The sequence below is a fragment of the Culex quinquefasciatus genome, chromosome 1, assembly GCF_015732765.1.
Source record: "Culex quinquefasciatus strain JHB chromosome 1, VPISU_Cqui_1.0_pri_paternal, whole genome shotgun sequence".
In the NCBI taxonomy this organism is placed as follows: domain Eukaryota; kingdom Metazoa; phylum Arthropoda; class Insecta; order Diptera; family Culicidae; genus Culex; species Culex quinquefasciatus.
The window spans coordinates 8,137,338-8,160,475 of NC_051861.1; the positions used below are offsets into that span (position 1 = coordinate 8,137,338).

General features: G+C 40.6%; 1 protein-coding gene across 1 annotated transcript in view; it reads left to right on the top strand.

Annotated features, from left to right (window-relative positions):
• The window catches only part of LOC6036517 (cadherin-99C), a 198,336-nt gene that overhangs the window by 18,352 nt on the left and 156,846 nt on the right, over positions 1–23,138 (top strand). The window contains exon 2 of the mRNA XM_038250705.1: positions 21,532–22,392. The gene's annotated coding sequence lies outside the window, so the exon portion shown is untranslated. The remainder of the gene's footprint in view (positions 1–21,531; positions 22,393–23,138) is intronic.

Sequence of the window (23,138 nt, forward strand, 5' to 3'; positions counted from 1 at the left end):
CTCTCCGTCCACTGTCTGTCCCGTAATTCCGGGAAGGAGTGTTCAAACAAGATGTGAAAAGCTCGGTGGACAGGTGAACATGCTAATTGATATCTATTTTTGGTATGACCGCTTCAGCCGAAAGTGCGCCACTGCTAACAAGATTAATCTCCCCGGGTTTCAATCTCCCGACGGCGAGATTCTCTCCGCGTGTGAAACCATTACAATTTTAGCAACAAAGTCGGTCGTCCCGCGGACACCTTAATGGGAACCACGCTGTTTACATATGACCAGCGAACCCCTCGACGTCTCCGTTAGCTCCGTCGAGACAATAGCTGCGAAGCACTCAGCAAATCATTTATCACACCGCGGAACTGTAGAACCTGCTTTCGCGCGATGGAGATAGAGAGTTCATTCAACGGGAACAATGCAGAACGCAGAGGTATTTGCATACACACGCTGAACTCATCACTGCGAGAAAACCGTAATAACAGTCATTACTAAGTCCGCGCAACACGACACAAGCAGTCGTCTTCTTCGTCGTCGCAGAGTTGTTCCGCTGACGAATCCGCTGGAGGCTGGTATTAATCACCTGCCGGAGACGCCGATCGGGACTTGAGCGATGTTTCGCACACGCGACCTGACGTGAACGCAGCACAACACATTCCAGTGAATCACGGCACCGCCGAATCTTGGGAGATTTCGGGGAACTCTGGCGCGCATGCAAATGTGAAAAAACGAAAGGAGGTCGTTGGCGTCGTCCGGGAACAGGTTTGTCCCGATTGGGATCGCGCGTCGCCGGGTCGGAAATGGCTTCGATGGGACGTCATCAATACTGCCGGGTTATCTTCGTGGTAGTCCGCGTGGGTATCGGGCTGGGCGGTGGGACCACCCCAAATGGGTTTGAAATAAGCATCTTTTGAAGATAAAGTTGATTGCGGTGTTTACCTAATTGGCACACGGACATGAGAAAGTCCGCAGACCATGTTTGGGGACTGGGTGCGTGTTTTGAGGAATAGCTTCCTGTTTGTTTGAAGAGTTGACTAATCACGCTGTTTGAGATTAGACGATCATTGAAGTAGGTCAAATTCGAGGTTAATAGAGTGATTTGAAGAATGAAAAATGATAAAATGAAAATATGAAAAAATTAAGCAATTGATCAAAATCGTCTTCATTTTTCATCCTGAACCACTCTCTCTTCCCAAGCTATCATTTTCATATATCTTATTCCCAGCCCGAGATTGCAACCTGTTTTGATTTATTTGACTGCATGTTCCGTGTTCCTCACCCTGTCTGGTGACTTCACCGTCGTCACTACCATCGGAAGACGGCGAACCCGCTGCCGTAGCGCAATGATGTAGGAGGTAAAGTGCAGATTAAATAAACTCGATCTAACTGTGAACGGACGGCCGCAAACTCGGTGTTGGCGTTCGTCACACCGCCGTAGAGAGCCCCTCAATGAAGAAGTGGAACCACTGCGACTTTGTGCCCCAACCCTTTCGTAGTAGGAGGAAGAAGAAGCACGACACAACGTGCCTTTGGACCGACCTGCATATCTCGCCCGAGCTGTCAAATAAGTCGAACCGGGTTGAAATCAAAAGCGTGTTCAATCCGTTTTGTGTGGCTTTTCAATTAAAATTCTTCGCGAGCAAAGTCGGTTTGTACATCACCTGCGCCAACGGGAAGAAACCTCCTCGCCGGGTATGCCATTTAGGTTATCTCGATTCGGAGTGGTTTGACATTTGGAAATATGTCACTGTTTGGCGCGCGAAAAGTGCAACTCACTCGGGTGATTGATGCAGCCGAGGCACCCTCTAACGAGTTGAGTCGTTACAATTTGTCTACCTTTGCGATGTTCTGCTTCACTGTGAGAACTCACTTTCTCCCTCAGCTTGATGTCCTACAAAACGAAGAAACAATTACCGGCCCCCAAGTGTCCACGGCTGATACGAGCCCGTCACTCACCGAGATGACATTCTCCGGCCCAACTCGCGGGATGACCGTTATCTCCGATGTTTTGACGTGTACGACTCTTTTTTCCGTGCGCCTGCGGCAGCAGCAATCTACTGCGGAAGCCAACGGACCCAGATTCACAGAGTCCACACCTGGGTGCCGCAGCACCGTCCACCCAGGTAATTCGTATGACAGAAATGGGTCAAGCTGCGGCAGCAGTTTTGTTTTTCGCCCCGTCCTAGCTCGCTCTCTCTCTCTCTCTAGGTAATCTCGGTGGCAATAAATTATCTCCCCTAGGCGGAGAAATTTATGACCACTGTGCGCGGATGGACCCCTCGTCGTCGTTGGTTGGGACGGACAGCAATATTTAATAAAAACCGGAATGTTGTAGTAATTTTGAGACAAAATTCAGCGTTGGTTTGGGGTTTCATTGGGGAAGAAATATACGGAGGAAGAAAGGTGCGAGCTGTTTTGATAAATAATTACCACTCAACTCAAGCGCGGCTTCGACGAGAGCTATTCGCTGAACCCTGTAATTACCAGTTACAGAGAATGTCTTCAAACATTTTGACCAGATTCAAATTAAAACCAATCTGAACAAATTTGGAAGGCCAACATTAAAAAAAATGTGTTTTGAAATTGAATATTTTCTCTTTTTTTACATTTTAACGTCACCTACTCAAACATTTCAATTAATCTGGCATAATATGGAAAAGGAACGTCTTTTATGTAATACATATTAGGTAAATAATTGTGGCATAACATTAATTTATTCAACATGTTGCAAAAGGTAGATTTTTTCAGCATGAATCGTACATTTATCCAACGAGGTTCACGGTGTTGGATAATTACGATGAGTGCTGAAAAAATCACATTTTACAACGAATTCCATACAACTTTTTTTTTGCAATTCCGAAAACACCCTTTGAATGGAATTGTAAGTCAATTGTTCATGTATTTAGACAATCCACCATTTAAATCAAAACAATGTTAAAAGTATTACTTTTTGAATCAAGTGTTGAAAAGTTCAATTTTTCAGCATCCATTTCAGTGCTGAAAAGTAGAACTTTTCAGCATTAATTTTGAAAAGTGTTTCTATTCGATTCTGTTATTTTTGGAAGAGAAAAGTAGGCTGTTTTGTCATTCTAGAATGACAGGATAAGTTAGGAGTTTTACGACGGCATACTTTTCTGCTTCGGCATCATCCATAAAGTATGTCACGCTCTAGGGGGAGGGGGTCTGGGCAAATTGACATTGTGTGTAATAAGTATAGGAAAAGCGTGACAAAAGGGGGTAAATTTCGGCTGATTTTAGCGTGACGTATTTTATGGATGAAGCCTTCCAAATTAAATGAATCAAAAAGAAATAACTTTTCGACACAAGTGCTGAAAAGTTCTACTTTTCATGATTTTTTAGTGATTTAAAGCTGAAATTTTGTATCGTAAAATACTTCTTTTCATAACTATTATTTAATTTAAGATACGGCAAACGGTAAATTGTACGATACGTGCTAAAAACTTTGTGCATAAACTATTGTTTCGGTCAAATTAAAAGAAAAGTTATTTGAAAAAAAATAAAGTAATTTTCATTTAAAATACTGAACATTTTCGTCATCTAAAAATTCTTCTTGTAGAAAATGAAAGTTTTCCATTGTTGATTTAATTTTTTAAGGTATTTGTAAAAAAGTTTTCAAAACAAGTTTGCATTGAAATTTAAAAAAAAATGAAATCTGAGCAATTTATGTACGGACGTAAATTTATCTTGAATTTAAGAGCAACAAATGAAAAATCGTTGCGAGATTGTTTTCCAACAATTAGGTCGACGCAATTAAAAAAAAGTTGTTGTCCCTTGAATCAGGCCATGGAGAGAGGAGGTAAAAAAGATAAAATTTGAAATTCCAAACAAGAATTTCAAATTTTAAACGCAAAAAAAAGAAAATGTACACCTGCAATCATTATTTTCAAAAAATCTAAGATTCGACGAAAATTATCATTTTAACGTAAAAACACTTTTTGCGGTACTATTCATTGAGAATTCGCTAAAATTATTGAATTCATTGAAAATTCGCTATTTTTTTCCAAACCCATACATGCTCAAAATGATTCTAAACGCAGAGAAATGCATTTCAAATTAATTTAAGCTGACTGCACTTAATTGTCAATTGAAATTTGTAAGTTTTGTCTGTCCGAATGAGATGGTAGTTAATCAGATTCGTTATCCAACTGTCATGAGTTTGAATCCCGAGGTGGATGATTTCTAAGTGCAAGGAATGTTTGAGGCACAGTTCATGGAAAGGATCATTATGACTTTTAAATTAATAAGTAATATTTAAATTTTTGTAGCCGGGACCGTGGTGTAGGGGTAAGCGTGATTGCCTCTCACCCAGTCGGCCTGGGTTCGATCCCAGACGGTCCCGGTGGCATTTTTCGAGACGAGATTTGTCTGATCACGCCTTCCGTCGGAAGGGAAGTAAATGTTGGTCCCGGACTAACCTAAAAAAAAAGGTTAGGTCGTTAGCTCAGTCCAGGTGTAGGAGTCGTCTCCTGGTCCTGCCTCGGTGGAGTCGCTGGTAGGCAGTTGGACTAACAATCCAAAAGTCGTCAGTTCGAATCCCGGGGTGGATGGAAGCTAAGGTGTAAAAAGAGGTTTGCAATTGCCTCAACAATCAAGCCTTCGAACACCTAGTTTCGAGTAGGAATCTCGCAATCGAGAACGCCAAGGCAATGCTGTAGAGCGAATAATTTGATTTGATTTTTAAATTTTTGCTTTTATTACAGTTTTCTAACTACACCAAATGTGAAAGTTTCATAAACACTTCCAAAAATATTTGATGAAAATTTGGATGTGCATGCATACTTATTTAATTGGAATTGTTTCAATTAGAAACAATGTACTCACGTCGTAAAATGGGTATCAAAACATTGATAAATCATCAGTTTTATATTAACAAAAAATATAAAAAGATGAATATAAAAAAGTTTCAAACAAACCTTCAGTTAAAGAAATATTAAATCACTCTATATATGATCAACGGGCCATTTTAGATGATTATTCAAAATGGAACACAAAACAATGGAATTCAAAGGGTTGAACAATACTTCGCGGCTCACCGACCCAAGTTCACGTGTCAAGTGTGTGTTTTTTTTCTCTCTCCATCTCGAATTTTTGGCTGTGATGACTGTGGGAAATATTTTTGGGGAACCATTGACGGCGGCGGTGCACACCGAGCGTCAATGGTTTGCATTTTTAATTGCACAAGTTATTCCCCGACTGAAAGTGCGCCGACGGCGGCGTTTTGAGGCGCTTGCGCGCTCTGGCTGATTTAATCAAAATTATCATCACTAATTGATGCGTTAATCGAGGATGGATTTTTGTGGTTGGAGGCGAGTGATGTTTGCAAATGGTGAACATGTTGAAATTTGTGAAGCAATTTTTATTTGGTTTGCACACAATTCAGGGGAATTTGGTGATTGTTAACATAAAACTGACGTAACGTTATTTAAATTGTTTTAATTTGGGATTTGGAGCGAGGAAAAAAAAATAATCTAGCCTAAGATTTTTTAAAATTTAAGTATAAAATTTAAATTATTATTTTTTCTTCGAGAAAGTTTATTTCAGTACCTTCACCAAGCTAAGCTCGAAAGTCCGCGATGATGCATGTGAGTGAAAATTATAGCACATGCCGAGCTTTTCGTGATAACCTTCTGTCCGGTGTGGCATGCAACTGTGGTGAGATTGCACACACTCTCCCTCGTGTGAGGGGTAAAAGTGTTTACGATCTGTGCGCCAATAAATTCATTGGATTACTTCGCCGGTGACTTTCGCTTGAGCTAGGCCAGGCCGTCCACAATTATAACCCACTAAATCCATCATCACTCCCACTGTGCACACCGGACTGCTGCTCGACTCGGGTACGAGTGAAGTTTATAGACTCCAGGTGACTATAAAACGCTCATGCGCCATCCGAGCTGACAGGTAAGCAAGCCCCAGGTCGGTCCGTATCGTCCCCTCCAGGGGTGTCGCCGTGGAATGTCATGTGCCGAAGCGCTGTTTGGTGTAGTGGGTCTGCAAGCCCTCAAGCCTGTGACTTCAGCAGGATGCACACGTGAGAGTTGCACCACAGATTTGGAGACTATGACTCCAAAACCATTTTTCTAACCTCGTTGGGATTTGAGAGTTTCATGCCCGCTTATCTGTGGTCGGCCGATGGTGGCCGCGGCGTGAACAAGCAAACCTTGTCGTGGCTGACGAAGAAATTCGAAAATGATATAATTAATGTTGTGTCAATTATCACATTTTTTGCCTCACCGCACGACCGACAACGACGTCGACGGCGTTTTCCTAGAGCCCTAGACATGAACCGGTGAACCGGTCCTCCAACGTCGTCGGTCGGTTATATGAACGCAGGTCGGAGCGAGCTCGCGCGCGCGCAGATTTGTAGACACTCCAGACATACACGACACGCTGCTGCAGAAACTTTCACCAAATGCATCTATCTAATGTCCCCCGAGTTGGGTTTGGAAGCTGGCTGGTCCAAGAAATGCAGCAGCACACATTTTGCGCAAAAAAAGCCCAACCACCACAATGAAACTATTTATCAAGCTGTCAAACTGCGACGTGCGACGTAGTCGACGACCGGGAGTTGGATGAGGACCCCGCGTAACTTTCTATAGACTCTCGCGAGAAGGACGCGTCGAGAGTGCGTTGGGCGGAACAGGTTTCGCCGCCGAAACCGTCGTTTGACAAGAGGAAAACAAATAGTATCGAAATTTAACGGGTTTTGGGGTTCGCCACCTGGTCACAACACCACAAAGCCAAGCATGATTAATGCAGTGAAATGGCCAATATTGACTGGACTGAATAGGTTGACGTGCGTTGGATAATTCAGGTCATTATGGCTAATCAAAGTTGATAAATATGTTTAGCTGCGTGCTTTAAAAATGGAACAGGATGGAAAGAGGCTGAAAAGTTGACTTTTGCTTTCATTTTTTGACATTCATTAGCGCGAATTTATTAAATTACCCCCTGCAGACTAAATTACCCCCTACAGGCTTAAAAGAAACCTCATAGTAGGACAACATAATAGAAGACTTGTTAGTTTTGCAAATTTCACACTGTTGATGAATTCAATTTTTAATCATTAAAGACATATTTCACTGTTAAGTTCACAGCAAAAAAGTCGATGGTAAAATCGCATGCAAAAGCATGCACATCACCTTCGTCAAAATAAACACTTAATATTACACACTGCATGTACATTTTTTGCAAATACAAAAAAAAGTTGCAACCGACGGGATTCAAACCCAGCACCAACAGTAAGGATTGGCGCCTTAGCCCGCTCGGCCATCAGAACGTATATATCAACTTGAGATTTCGGTCATGTAGGTTTCCCATACTGATGGCCTACATATTTCAGGGTGTAAAATCACATAACATTGCATAAAATAATGCTATATTTATTTTACATCCAGGCCTTTTACACGCAGCTGGATTACTACTTTTTGAGCTGTGTGTAATTTTTCTGTGATCAAAGAAGTAATTTTGCGTCATTAGTTCGTCCATACTAGACTCCATACAGTTTTGGCGACCGTCCAAACAAAAAATCTATTAAAATATGCAAAAATGTGATCAGTCTTCGGCAAAGTTTTATGCATTGCTTGTAACTTTTCAAAAAACAATTTGAATTGAGCATAATAACCATTTTTGAAATTCTCATTTTTGAATATGTTGTAGTTAAGAAATGTCACATTTTGAGCTAAGGCACAATTTAATGAAAATTCATTTGGCAGTGATGCCAATTTGTTAAAAAATCATGATTTTGAGAAACGTTGAGAAAAGTCGAGAAAAAACTATAATTTGTCATCTTTTGAGCTATTTCACAACTTGGTCAAAATTTATCTGGCAGTGATGTCAATTTGTCGAGAAAATCATGATTTTTGAAAAACGTTGAAAAAATTCGAAAATTTTATTAAACATATGTGGTCGAAAAAGTGTTTTTGGGCCTGTTAAATGCTAAAGATGTTTTGAAAATTTGGTAATAAAAAAGTTAAAAAATTGAAATTATAGGTAACGGTGACAACATTTGAATGAAAAAAGTGTTTTAAAATGTATTATACACCTGTTTAGTTGTTTTGCAATCATTGATTTCAAAAATTTCTAAGTATTGACAAAAATGTTATTTTTGCGATTTTTTTTGCGGTGCTGTACATTGTTATTTCATAAAACTTCGAAATATTTTTAAACGAACCTAAACATGTTAAATATGATTATCAATGCAGAAAAAGACATTTTAGGTTGTTCTTAGTTCATTTAACTTTTATTTCCATTGAAATTTTGATGTTTTTTAAATACTTTAAATACTTTAAATACTTTAAATACTTTAAATACCTTAAATGCTTTAAATACTTTGAATACTTTAAATAATTTAAATACTTTAAATACTTTAAATACTTTAAATACTTTAAATACTTTAAATACTTTAAATACTTTAAATACTTTAAATACTTTAAATAATTCACGGCGTGTTTTCTGGTCAACCTTAAGGAGAAAAAATAGTCATCACTAATTTCAAAAGTGTCTTATAGGAAATTTTCTCAGCTTTCCAATGCTTCTAAGAGCGAAATGTTTCATCGGGAAATTTCTGAGATATTTCTATTTTAAGTTTTTTCTTTTAAAATCCTTGAACATTTATTGGAAACTTTTGAATAACAGTCCAGGAAACTTGTCAAATGATGTGTTCCATGTGTATTTTACTGACCAAAATGTGCAAAATATGACAAGAAACAACTTTGTAGAAGGTTGCAAACCGCTAAACATTTTGGAAATTGCATGGATACAAAACATGTTTTATACTCGAAATTATACTGCAAATTACTGTTGCTAGCCTTAGGTGAAATACTTTTCATTAGTATGAAATGATTGTTTCAGTTTTTTTTTGTATTAAATGATCAAGGAATTAGCAATATTTTAGAAGTTTATAAGACTCTCATCTTCAATCTCATCTTAAAAAAATATATATGTCTTGATTTTTGTTCAAATAGTTTGGAAAGAAAGTTTCTGTTAGATTTTTTTTTGTTAAAATACTATTTAATTTTTGTTCAAACAAAAATAAATGTTTGTGACGGTGTTTTCAGAATTCTGAATTGGAAGACTCGAGTTTTATTGCTACTTTTAAGTGCATTTTCTACAGAAAACATTTTATAAAATGTTATCTTTATTTTATACTCATGAAAATATGACTTTTGAAGCTTGCTACAGTAATATGTAGAACATTTTCGATTTCAAATCATATTTGTATTTATGTTCCTGGTTAACGTTTGCTTAAGAAAATATCAAATTTATTCATTAAAATTCAATAATACCATTAAAATCACAAACCTGCCAAAGTTTCGGTTGAACAAGCTAAATCAGAGTAGACACGTGATATTTGTACACAAAAAATATGTAATTATCAAATAATTCTTGTAAAAAATACATTTTTACACCGTTTTATGATTTTAATTTCTGACTAAATCCCATATATCCAAAAACTTAGACAACATATAATTTGCAAAATGTTAAGCGGTTTGCAACCTTCTACAAAGTTGTTTCTTGTCTTACTCATCAAAATGTGCAAACATTTTGATGAGTAAATGACTCATAAAACACATCATTTGATAAGTTTTCTGAACTGTTAGTATAAAGTTTCCAATAAATAATAAAGTAATTTAAAACCAAAAAACTTAAAATAGAGGTATCTTAGAAATCTCCCGATGAAACATTTCGCTTTTAGAAGCATTGAAAAGCTGAGAAAATTTCCTATAAGACACATTTGAAAGTGGCGATGACTATTTTTCCTGATAAGGTTGTTCTAGAAAACACGCCGAACTCTTCTTGAATTTAAATACTTTAAATACTTTAAATACTTTAAATATTTTAAATACTTTAAATACTTTAAATACTTTAAATACTTTAAATACTTTAAATACTTTAAATACTTTAAATACTTTATATACTTTAATTTTTTTAAATACTTTAAATACTTTAAATACTTTGAATACTTTTTATGCTTTAAATACTTTAAAAACTTTATATACTTTAAATACTTTAAAAACTTTAAATACTTTAAATACTTTAAATACTTTAAATACTTTAAATACTTTAAATACTTTAAATACTTTAAATACTTTAAATACTTTAAATACTTTTAATACTTTTAATACTTTAAATACTTTAAAAACTTTAAATACTTAAAATTCTCTAAATACTTTAAATACTTTAAATACTTTAAATACTTTAAATACTTTAAATACTTTAAATACTTTAAATACTTTAAATACTTTAAATACTTTAAATACTTTAAATACTTTAAATACTTTAAATACTTGAAATACTTTAAATACTTTAAATACTTTAAATACTTTAAATACTTTAAATACTTTAAATACTTTAAATACTTTAAATACTTTAAATACTTTAAATACTTTAAATACTTTAAATACTTTAAATACTTTAAATACTTTAAATACTTTAAATACTTTAAATACTTTAAATACTTTAAATACTTTAAATACTTTAAATACTTTAAATACTTTAAATACTCTAAATACTTTTCATAGTTTAAATACCTTAAATACTTTAAATACTTAGTTTTGAAAATTTGGTGATGTATAGAAAACATATTTTTTAATGTTTTTCAAAAACCCAACATTTAAAAAATCATGATTTTTTTTCTAAAAACTGGCAACACTGACAAATGAATCTTGACCAATTTGTGCCATAGCTCAAAAAATGTTAAAGTTTGTTATCTAAAATATTTCGGAGAATGAGATTTTTCGAAAGTGCTCATTTTGCGCAACTATTTTTTTGATGTCGAAAAAAAAACTGGTAATTTTTCTGAGAAGTCCTAAATAATATTGATCAGAAAATCTTTTCTCATGATACAGATTTTTGAATATTTTAATAGACTTTGACTTTGACCTAGTTTTGTTTGCAAAGAATGAAATCATAGCTTCTTAGTCACCCAATCCCCCTGTAAGTAACGTGATTTTCCAAACAATGAGCTATTTACAAAATTCCGTCATATTTCCCGCTCATTTTCAAGCCCCAAATCCGTCAGCAACGTCCGGAACGAGTGCTGCCACCCGGCGTGAACTTCAAAACATGTCAGTCAGCCAGCCGCCGCCGAGAAGCTGCCGGGCCACGCGCGCGCCAGAATTGCCCCAATTTGGAAGCGCGCCAAGCTACCCCAAAAGCTGTCAATCAAAGCGCTCTTTCGCGGTGTCTGTCGCGTTCGACTGGCTGGCCGTTTGACTGAAGCCATCGAAAATTGGTCATTCCGTCGAGCGATCTCGAGTGAGTCATCGCGTTGAGGTTTGAGGGTTTGATTGATTAGGGTCTTAAAATGATGCATAAAAAAAATGTTTTAAAATTAAACGGTTGCATTTTTCTGACGTAGAATATCAAGCAGTAGAATATCAAAATCTAAAATTTAACAAGTTTCAAACTTCCAGTGCAGACCGTTTGGCGCTCGCAAGTCTGTGACTCCTCGCGTGAACCGGTAACTCTGCCTCGGTGAGAATCAACTGAAAGCTAATCCCGGCCCGCTCGCCGATGATGACGCAGCTGTTGAAATGTCACCCGAGATCAGCGCGCGCGATTCTTGGGTGAGAATTAGAGTGGCGGAGTTATATGCGCTTGGGTTGTGTAGGGTTTCGCGGCCAGACTTTTTGCGGAGCTGGTCTCGAACTGGTTTCGAGTTTGGTTCTTTTAATTTTACAAATTTTTGCTTTGTCTCTGGCTAAGAAAATGTAACACCTGAGCAGGGAGGTAATACGATCTGGTGGTGTGTCTTTGTATCGGTATCAAAAGTTTGCGGATTAAGCTGCGGAAGGGGGGACTGTCGGTCCCGAAAAACGAGGTTTCAATCAATGGAAGAGTCGTGTCAGTTTGATTGCGAGTTCTTGGCTCGTCATTTTTTATCTCTTCTTGAGGGATTTAGTTTCAATCAAACTGGCGGGATGGAGAACGAAGAGAGTGACCGCACCGAGTTCTGCCGAATTGATGTTGAGTGGTTTCATGACGTAATTTGAGCGTTGTGAACGATCGTTTCCCGGCAAACGTTCGCTAATTGATGGTGCTGATACGGTTTGCGAGTATTTGAAAAATTGTGGCTCCAGTGGTTCAGTAAAACCCATTATTTGAGTACATTTGACATCAGAAATCTTTTGTGAGAAATAACTTTAAAAGGAGACTTCCACTGAATAAATGATTCTAGATTGCTTAAAGTTATTTGTTTACTAATAGGCAGCTGTGATTAATCAATTCTCGTGCACTGATTAGCTCAACTTTTCGATAATTCATGAGGTGTTCAAAGCGAGCCGCCGTTGACCTGTAATCCCAGCTTGTAGAACATTTCCAACGAATAACTCAATTACCGGGATGCAATTATCGCATTTACATTCCTAATTGCCTCTCAACTGCAAGAATGCACCCTGATTGGATAACACAAACAAGCCTGCGGTTATCAACCACTTCTCGGTCCGATGTTCTCCCGTCACTCAGTCTACAACACCCGTAAGCGGCTTACATCGTATTAGGAAGACAGACACAATGACTCACTAATAGGCTTCTGTAAAATGGGAGTAAAATGTTGTAACCACTTCTTGCCCGGAGGGGGGCTAGACGTCCAGATGTGTGAAACCTGACCCCAGCTATCAACGCTCCCCGATTGGAGGTCTTCCCCACGAGTTTTGAACTTGTGACCTGCTTACGCCACGACAACAATGACTCTCTCTCGCGAGCGCGCGCAATCCCGTTAGTTAACCACAGCGATTATGGCCATTTCTAACCTAGAAAAAAATGCCGATCGATTCAGCGCGTCGCAGAAACCGTCGTCGCGGGAACACACCTTCGAACGAAATCTTTTGAGTTAATATTCAGATCACTTCTGCAGCGCAAAACACAAAGAACTTTGTGACAACCGGCAACGGTGCAGTTTTTTTTTATTTGCATATGCAAATCGTCGTCGTCGCCGCAACATGCGTTTGCGAGCTGCACTTCTCGAGGACGGTTTTGCCACGGTTTGTTTGTTCTGGTCTAGCTGGGTCGAGCAGGAATGCAGCTGGCAGCACTGTGTTCTACGGAGAAAGAAATTATGCACGGTTTGCGCGAAACGGGCTGACACTCGATGAGAGTTCCCAGACAGGCGTTGCAACGAGCGGACATAATTGGTGTGTTTCTTTATTAGCGGAAGAATTGCGATCGGAACGTGACAATGACGGACGGAATGTGTCCGTGTGTTAGACATGGAGTCTACTTGAAAGTTGACGGTTGAAAACAGAGGTAGAAAAGACCATAAAGATTGTAGATCTTAATCGTTGACATTAAACCGTTGATACCAGAGAACATTGTTTCTACAGTCTGCTAATCGTATTTATTTGGATGTGTTCGGTCTACACCCGAATGTTTTGAAGTGGCGCGAGTTTACCCAATTTTGCTCAAACAGTGTTCAGCGTGCAGCCGACGCAACGCTGCCAACCTGGCAGCGAAACGGACGAAAGAGAGAGAAAGAGAAGAAGCGCGCAACGCAGCAGCAGAAAATGCGCGCGCTGTCAAAAATTTTCACACTCGCCTCGTGGATCGCGCTCGGTGCAGACGTTGTGAAACTACTTTTATCAAAATAAATAGTTTTAGTTTAGTTTAGTGAAAGTCAGTGCATTTTTCTTCCCTGGAATCGTTCCCTAACAACAAGTGTTACAGTCCACTAATTCCGCCGTCATAATTCCACCGCCAACCGAGTTGCGGCGGCAACAGGATGAGTTCCTGGTTTAGCTATCAAATCCAGACTGCTCATCCCGGTCGGAACCATAAAATCTATAGAAAATTCCTCTCTGAAGCTACCAATACTCAAGACTCTTTCCATCCCTAGTGCAATTCCACGCAATCACTACGCATAAACCGCACCACTAATTGGAGAACAAACCCCCGTCCATAAATCCCACACGTGGTGCACTAGGTTCCCTCCCAATCAACACTTTACAGCCCCACGCCGGGTTGGACCCCGTTTCGGACGGCCCTTTTCTCGGTCAGCTCCGCCCCAGCGCAGCATTCCTGCTCAGCTACCACGCGCTGCCCGCGTCTCCCAAAGGAAATAAATGATAATTGAGATTCTTAATGCCAATAAAATTTATTGCTAAACGAATTCGTTATCGTCGTTGATTAATTTCGCAAATTGTTCCGGCGCTGCCGGCTTCTGCGCCGATTCTGGAATACCTATCTACCTAGAACCGGAGCATCTTCCGAGCTCGTAAAAATGGCAAAATAATGACTGTTTTATAATTTTTTAATTTATTGCTTTCCATTACGGCAAGCGCGCGCGCGCTTCGTCGTAGACCTTCTCTCCGAAGGGCCCTCATTTATATTTATTTAACTCAGTTGGCGCGCGGATCTTCCCAGACGCTGCACAGGTGCGCCCCAGCATCTCCGCGTACGCGGTTGATGAAGAGCTCTTCACGCCTCCATTTCTCGACCGATTCTAGCCGCGGCGCACCGCCGCTGATCGGGGGTACTAGCTCAAGTGAATTTTATTAGAAAGAAATTGATTTTCATTACCGTTTTCCCAGCGCCGGCGTGGTGATGGCGATGGCCACATATTTACACGTGGCTTTTGTAATGGGAATCGTGACTCAAGGTCTGAGATGGCGCGCGGTCGTAAATATCCGCTTGATTTAACGATTCCGTTTCGCGAATCAAGGTCAGCGGTCCCGTTCGTTCCGTAATGACGGGGGTGTTACATTGGGTAATGGGCGCGGAAATCGATTGCGCAACGCGACCGTTCTGAACTTTGCAGATGTTAACCATTTCCATCAACTTGACTTGATTGATATTGATTGGCACGAGGATGCAGGGATCGCGATTTGTCAGTGCGACTGCCGGTAGCCGACATCAATCATAACCTGCGCAAAACAACATCTCGTTAGTACGGCTTCGAGCGTTTCTTCAGATTGATATCGCCGGTTGACTCATCATGCGAAGCTGCGTAAACAAAAAAAAAAACAATTTCGATAACGATCTCATTACGGCGAAGTTGGTTGCAACATTCATTACTGTCATAAGTCGGATTAAATGTAGAACACCAGCGGACCAACGGTAGTCCTGCGGAGATCTATTTTCAAGCTAATTACATCGATCCGATCATGTTACGAACCCTGCCGCCCGGTTATTACAAGCGATCTGGAGATGAACGTGACTGACTTTCTTCGAGGGGATAAAAAAACATTTTTTTCAGAAAAGGAGAAAGAATGCAACAAAATTACAAGCCTGGATCGGGAAGTTTGATCATCACGGCACAGAGAGAATGCAATCCTGGGAATCGCGGTGGATCGGGGATGCTGAGCGGTCGTTGGGCTCCTGTGCATAAGTAGCAATTATTCACACATTACTGCAACCCATCATTTGTGCTTCTGAACATATCTGAACACACAGCCGAGATTACGGCGAAAGAATGCACTAATGTGATGCTTCTGGGAACAATTCTTTTGTATGGCTTCATTCTACTGGCGTGGAGCTGGAATTATCAAGCTTTTTATTGAAGATTTGTTCTTTCTTGGTATTGACTTATGATTCGGTAGAAAAATCATCTCTGAAGCTAATTCAATTCTACCCAGACCGATTCCGTGTCGTTCTGATTTCATTACACATGACCATTTACCGTAACAATTACAGTTGGTTCCACTGCACAGTTCTAGATCTGCAGCAATCCCAACATGAGCTGCACCCACGCACATGCCAGCTCTCATCTCGATTAGAGATGCAAAATCCATGTTTCCGAGCGGCGTTCCGACGGTTCCTCCCGCCCCTGAGAGATCATGTCTTGCAAATTTAATTTCCACGCAGCTCCCTTTTACGAAAATCTACAAGGCGTGCGCGCGCGAGGAGAGCAAGCCTTCATCCAGATTATCACTGGCAGGTTTTATGACTAGGTTGGGCTGTGTGTTTTTTTTTTATACTGCCGCCTTCCTGCGGATTCTGCGTAACCTCCATGACAGTGCTATCTGGAACCAGGGAGCGTCCACCTCCAGATTTCAGAACTAGGCAGGGCTGACCCCAGAGCAATTTGTATGACCAAGAGCGATCATTAAACTTTAAGGAAAGGAAAAAAAAACAACCGAGGAACTAGATTCAACCTGGACATCTCATTTCGTATTCACGGGCGGCGAAAATCTTCTTCCAGCATCTCTTCCCAGTCGCGCTGCTTTTGCGGTGCTCCACGATAAATCTTCGTCGTCTCTTGCCAAAGCTCTCCTCAAGCTGGGCGATTTCCAGGAATCGAGGATCCATGCGAGAATTATATCTCTGCATACGGGAACCTGGGATGCCTGTAGAGCAGCTTCTCTCGGGCAGATTCGAATGTTTTTTGCACATTAGGTTTGATGGTTTTAATCCGGTCATCAACCGGTTTGCTGGATGAGGTGGAGGAGCGGTAGAACGTGATTAAGACGAGAACTGGACGATGCTGCTCCGGAGGAGCGAAAAGGGAAATCAAGTTTGTGCTATTCCGATGATTATATTGTAAATTATCACAATTTGTACAAGCAGCTCGTTTGGAAAGTTTAAATCTACATTTTATAATCAAATGCTGACAACTTTTGTATCTCGTCCAGCTTAAAGTGAAACGCCCTGAAAATTGTATTAATAATTAATTTCCTCTTTGACCCCTAGATACCAGGTTGATCCCACCAGCCACCCACTACGTTCCACTAAGCTTAAGGCCAAGTCCCACTTCCCACCGCGCTCTCTCTCACTCGAGCTCTCTCTCTCTGGATCTCGATTCACACATTAGCATATATCTACTGTCCGTGCCCAAGTGTTCCGCGCCATTTGCATTCCCAGGGCCAGTCGTCGTCGAGGTCAAAACCCAGCTGGCGATCCTGACAATTGATGCCCATTGAAGGCAAATTTCTTGTGTGTCCTGCCCGGGCCGCTTATCCCGGGCTATCGCGAATCGCCGAGCGAACCACTCAATCCATATAATAAATTCACAATTTATTGAAGTCGGCGGCGTGTCCACCTCGGCGGCCGGTGTACGGATTTCCTGCTGGATGCAAAAAACCGTGCGATGGGGGGACTTCGAGTCGAGGGCTAACGCTAACTGGCTGACTAACGCCTAACGTCAAACGATTGAAGACGGCTCATAGCTAACGGTTGATAACTAACTTCTAAGACTAACGTACAACCTTTAATCGACTAACGCTTAACGTTGGCTGACTAACGCCTAATTTAAAACTATTGAAGATGGTTTATATTGAACTAACGCTCAAAAGCAACTCATGCATGATGACTAACGCTAACATTTAACTCCTAAAACTGAAGAATACTGAAGCCTCAAACCGATTCACGTCCAAAGTCACCCCACAAAACGGTCGAACATTACTTCTGGCGGTACCTGGGCCGCGCGGTGGTTACGTTATTGCTTTGACCTTTTCGGCGCGTTCTCCGCGTCGTTTTTTCCTGAAGTTCGTATAGTGGGTGCAACACTACAAAACGAGTTCAAATCCCCAGCCGACGACGACGATAACCAAATCGGTTTTCTGTTTTGCTCGGCACGTTTATTGAATTAATGCCACTTTCGGCGGCCACTTGAACAGTCTCGCACCCGCCCGGCGGGGTTTTGACAAGTACCTACGGGACGACTTCCTCTTCCTTGGTGGTGGAATGGATGGGCAAGGCCAACGACAGAATCTTTTTCGGTTCGCTTCAAACGATAACGACCGACCTGACGTAATTGGATATTGGTACTTTTTTTGTTCTAGTCGGGTTTTAGCTGACGAACATGAGTCGTTTTGGGTGCACTCAAGGTCTAGTCGACGGTCTCGGGGGTCGAGGTATCGATTGGCTACCGTTGGAGAGGAAAAGAGTTCATTGCATTCATTGGATTACTTGTTTTTTTCGCAACTAACAGTTGTTTGTGCCAAGGGGCGAGATTTACGAGCATAATTTATGTATTAAAATTGCCTACTGTAAACCAGCTGAAATCAATTTTCCCGGCCACCAGAAGACTCCTGCTGTGAAGAGAGTTGTGCTGCAACCGGTACGGTTGGCAACTTTTCTAAGACGTCACGTGGAACAACATGTCGTACCATCCCCCCTTGGCGTGCAGAGGCGTTCTCAGCATGGCTAAACCCTACGAAACCTAAATATATCCGCAATCGGTTGTAAATCAATGAATCTGGCAAACTCGGCACGGCCCACAATGATAAATGTTCGTCGCCGGGCCAACCTACCAGGTCCTAGATAATCGCCACGTGGTGGGCTAAACCTTCAACTGGCAGTATCAACTGCAGTCCCTTAATTGAGTGTTACGACAACTTGCGAACCTCTCTCGCCAGCGCGCTAAATTAATTTGAATCAACACCCTGGAAAAGTTGGACAAGTGACAACTGCAGCGACTCTTCAGCGAGTAGGGTTTCTCGACCCTCTAACGCTGCAGTTGCATCGAAAACCCGTTCGCCAGGGAAGGGAGGGAAGGGTGTCCTTAAGTCCGGGGCTTACCATCAACGCCCCAACACCCCAACGACCAGATATTGATGGGACTTCTCCCGTTAAATCTTCAAAAGTGGCACGTTGGCCAGAAACCGCAAGAGGATTTGGTTTCGCCTGCACCGTTTTCTGGCCGGCCGTAAGTTCTTCGTTCTCGAACACACTTCGACAAGTCTTCGACTGCGGTAATAAAATTAACAAAAGGAAAACGGGAAAAAATTGGATTAAATTGCAGGGTGTCCGACGACGGCTTGGAAGAACGCTGAGTTGGTTGAATAGGTGAAGGTGTTGCTCGCGTCTAGGGGCTGGGGGACGACCTTTGTGGCGACTGAGTCAGCCTGAGCTAGCTCATCGCACGGCAGACGGTAGTGGAGGACGAAGGGCAACAGATGGCTCGGTAGAAGCTTCTGCTTAATGGTAGCTCCGAGGGAAGGTCTTGGCATGTTGAAAGGGGAAGAAATATGATGATAATATGCTATGACTAGTGCTGTTGATGTGAGAATAGCCAGGGTCGAGATGGTACAATTCATGTGTCTGGTGATTGCGAGAGCAACTCGATGTAATGAACTATTTGTACTGTCGATAAGATAATCAAATTGTAACCAATTTTTTTGTTTGAAATAGGGAAAATATACCCTTTCCAATCAAACACCTATCTTTGTCATATGGAGAGTTTGATGCTCGATTAAAGCTCCAAAAATACTATTTATTTTAAACTTACCAGCAACAGCATCGCCTCGTGTAAGCACGCAAATTTATGCCTCTTAGACCAAAAAGATCAAATTGAATGCACTTTTGATCATAATTTCTATTTTGCGAGACCATTTCTCATCATTTTGGTGGCACACACATCCGCACGCAAGATGAGAGGTTTTTTTTTTGTCCGCCTTGTGGGCAGATATTGGGATTAATTCACCTCGACCGTCCTAGCGACTATCTTTTGTGATTCCCTGTTATACTCTTAAGGCTGCAATTTTTGCTCGAATCTTATTGAGAAGAATCAAGCTATCTGTTTACAGTCTTTTTTCCAATGCACATATACACTGGTAGAGTGCGCCTGAACACAGTGCGTTGAAGCGTGGTTGTGCGAAAGGAAGAATTCTCCTCTCGTGTTTTTTGAGTCCGAACACTCATCGTATCTGTTAGCGCATCTTCGGCTAGTTGGCCAGTCAACTATCTCCCGAAGTGCACAGATCAGCGAAGCTAAGTAGTTGTAGTTGACCTAGCGAAGGAGAAATGAGCAACTTTTGAAGAATTGTTGTGGCTCGCAGGCTGTTGATGTCCAACTTCAAAATGATGAGGACGGACTGGGACTGGAGCGGTCCCTGTAGGCTATTTTTAGATCTCTCCCCTTTGTCATCAGTTTTTTCGGCTCTCTCGTATTGACCCGTGGGTCTCGTGGCGCAGGGGTAGCGGCTTCGGCTGCCGATCCCGATGATGCTACGAGACGCGGGTTCGATTCCCGCCTTATCCACTGAGCTTCTATCGGATGGTGAAGTAAAACGTCGGTCCCGGTTTCTCCTGTCTCGTCAGAGGCGCTGGAGCAGAAATCCCACGTTAGAGGAAGGCCATGCCCCGGGGGGCGTAGTGCCAATAGTTTCGTATTGACCCGACTGTCGTCAGTTGGCATTGGAGCTCTTCGCCGAGTAGTCAATTTTTGACTAACTCGAGGTTTCTCCAAAGCGCAGACAGCAGGGAAAGAAAAACCTGTACTGATTTTGCGGGATGACCAAAGCTCCAAAGCTGCCACCCGAGGATTGAACCTCTGACCTTCCGCTTGTTAGGCGGATCCCGTAACCACTCGACCACGGGAGGTTGGCAAGATGAGAGATGAGAGGTTAACTGCTTAACGAAAGTCGCCATCAATATCTTTTCACTTGCGCTAACGATTTAAAAGCGCTTATGATATAAAATTGCTTCCAACAACCGGCAACATGTTCGTCTGAACATTAGTTAGTCACTAACTTGAAAAATAATCCCAAAACATGTAAATAATTAGCAAGCGCCATAAAATAAACAAACGCATCAAATCTTTTGACGTTTGACGTTTGACGACCCATTCCAATCGAAGGCCGAAGAAACCCGTGCGAGAAGCGAAGGCAAATAAAGAACAAAGGGTGACTACCAACACCACCAGCCGGGCCTGTTGGAGTAAGCCAGTGATGCCAGGAAATTTACTCTATAAATGCTACTTTTCGTGAGTGTTTGCATGAAATTTCATCAATTTTGGCAGCACTAAGCAGAGCGCTGGAAGAGAACTATGCTGAAAATAGAAAAATGGGCGTGGCCCAATGCACTCGACTGATTAGAATGCATTTGGGAAATTTTTTTTAAATGCTTGTAAAAGGAAAAGCATATGTTTTATTAAAAGTGATAATAAACAGAAATGTTCACAAAAAGTTGCCATATGCAATGCACACATAATTGCAATCAATTTTGTTAATAGGGACTTGTAGAACAAGTATGCGTTTATGTAAACTATTATTCTAATTTCATTTAAAGAGAACGCAGACCAAATTCGCATTTCTACACAGCAAATAAAGTAGTAATCCAGCTGCGTGTAAAAGGCCTGGGTGTAAAATAAATTTTGCATTATTCTATGAGATTCTGTGTAATATTACACCCTGAAATGTGTAGCCCATTAGTATGGGAAACCTACTTGACCGAAATGTGGAGCTCACATATACGTTTATCCTTTAAATTTTTCATCGGTCTGATGGCCGAGCGGACTAAGGCGCCAGTCCCTACTGTAGGTGCTGGGTTTGAATCCCGTCGGTTGCAACTTTTTATTTTGGGTTTACAAAAATTGTACATGCAGCGTGTAAAATTAAGTGTTTATTTTGACGAAGGTGATGTGCATGCTTTTGCATGCGATTTTACCATCGGATTTTTTGCTGTGTAGCTGAAAACTGGATGTTTTGAATCAAGTTACTTTAAATGCTATGCTTCAAAACAAAAAAAAACTCATCCAAAAAATCTATTATACTTTTAATTCAATTTTCTGCATCGTTCCACCCATTTTAAACACTGACCTCAATTTTATTAATCATTTCCCCTTTTTCATCTCCAATCTCGTTTCAGATCTACCCATAAAAAAACCACAGAACAAAGCAGAGAAGTTTGGCCAGACAAAAAATGCTGTGATATATGAGTTCACAAATTAGAGTCGGCACCACGCCACCATTTTTTGTTATTCGCTCCACGCGAATTTTAATTTTTAATTTGCAACTCTAAACAAATTGCACTTTTTTTTTGTCAAATTTATAACCTGCCACGGTGAGGCGCAAATTGAATTTCTAAGGTTTGCACGCGGTGCAACCAACGATGATCGTGCGAGCGCACCTTGATTGATGATAATTGTCCTGTGATTGCGCGGAACAACAAGAAGAAGAACTTCGATTGGCAGATCGAATCTTGAAAAAAAGGAAAAAAAGTGTGAGTTTGTGTGTGTGCGCGGTATGTGGGCAAGATAAAGTGCGCGTTGATAAGGCCCGGTGTCTGTTGCAGATTTGAAAATTACGTACCAACTCGCTAACGGGATGATGATGCTGCGGAAATCTTTTTAGCCGGGGAGCTTAAGGTGAAGTGTTGGTTGATTGTTCTAATATCGTCACGGGTTGAGGAGATTGAGCAAAGCGCGCGTGATATCGCATTACTGTGCTAGCCAGCAGCAGCTGTTCGGGGTTGAAGAAGTAAAGTGCTGTTGTTGTCGGGAGTGATGGTGAAAGAAGCTCACTTCTGAATCGATACATCGCGCGGGTCGGGAGAGTTAATAGGATTGCGCTAACGAGTTTGATCGCTAAGCGGAGATAAGAGATCGCGAACGACGGGCTTCTTGGAAAGCAGATCGATCGGTGGACGGCCAAGATTGAGCGGCTGTTGGAGTACGATACTATACACGGAGAGGCAGTTTAGTTCTACGTGAGATGTGCTGATGGAAAGGTGAGTTTAGAAACGCTTTGTTCTTTTAAACTTAAAGTTTGAGTTTAAAGTTTGAGAGCGAGTCCATGAGCAGAGCATACCCAGCTCGCATCGACCCAACCTTTTTGCCTAAAATTATCAGGGGTTTTTTGGACAATAATAACGAGCATCTGGTCCAAATAGGACAATTAAAAGTGGAGCAAATCCGGACACAAAGTTTGATTCTTTTTTGTAAACACTCAAAATTTTCACAAAACTACGTATTTTTTAAAAAAATACTAAAAATTTAAGTTTTTACAATATGGGTATCAAACGATCAGGATTTTTTTTATACATTTCAAATGCAATAACAACATTTTTTGGAAACTTTCAAATTGTTCACAAAACTACGTATTTTCAAAAAAAAAGTCAAAATTTCAGTTTTTACAATATGGGTATCAAACGATCGGGATTTTTTCATACATTTCGAATGTAATAGCAACATTTGTTGAAAATACTCAATATTTTCACAAAACTACTTTCAAATGTATGCAAAAATGCCGACCGATAGCCATATTGTTAAAACTGAAATTTTGAGTATTTTTTCAAAAATACGTAGTTTTGTGAAAATTTATTTAATTTTCATTTTTTAATAACTTTCGAAATATATGAAAAATATGGGTCGTTTGATACCCGTATCGTAAAAATTAAAATGTATGAAAAAAAACCCCAATCGTTGACATTGTAAAAACGAAAATTTTAAGTATTTTTTTTTCGAAAATACGTAG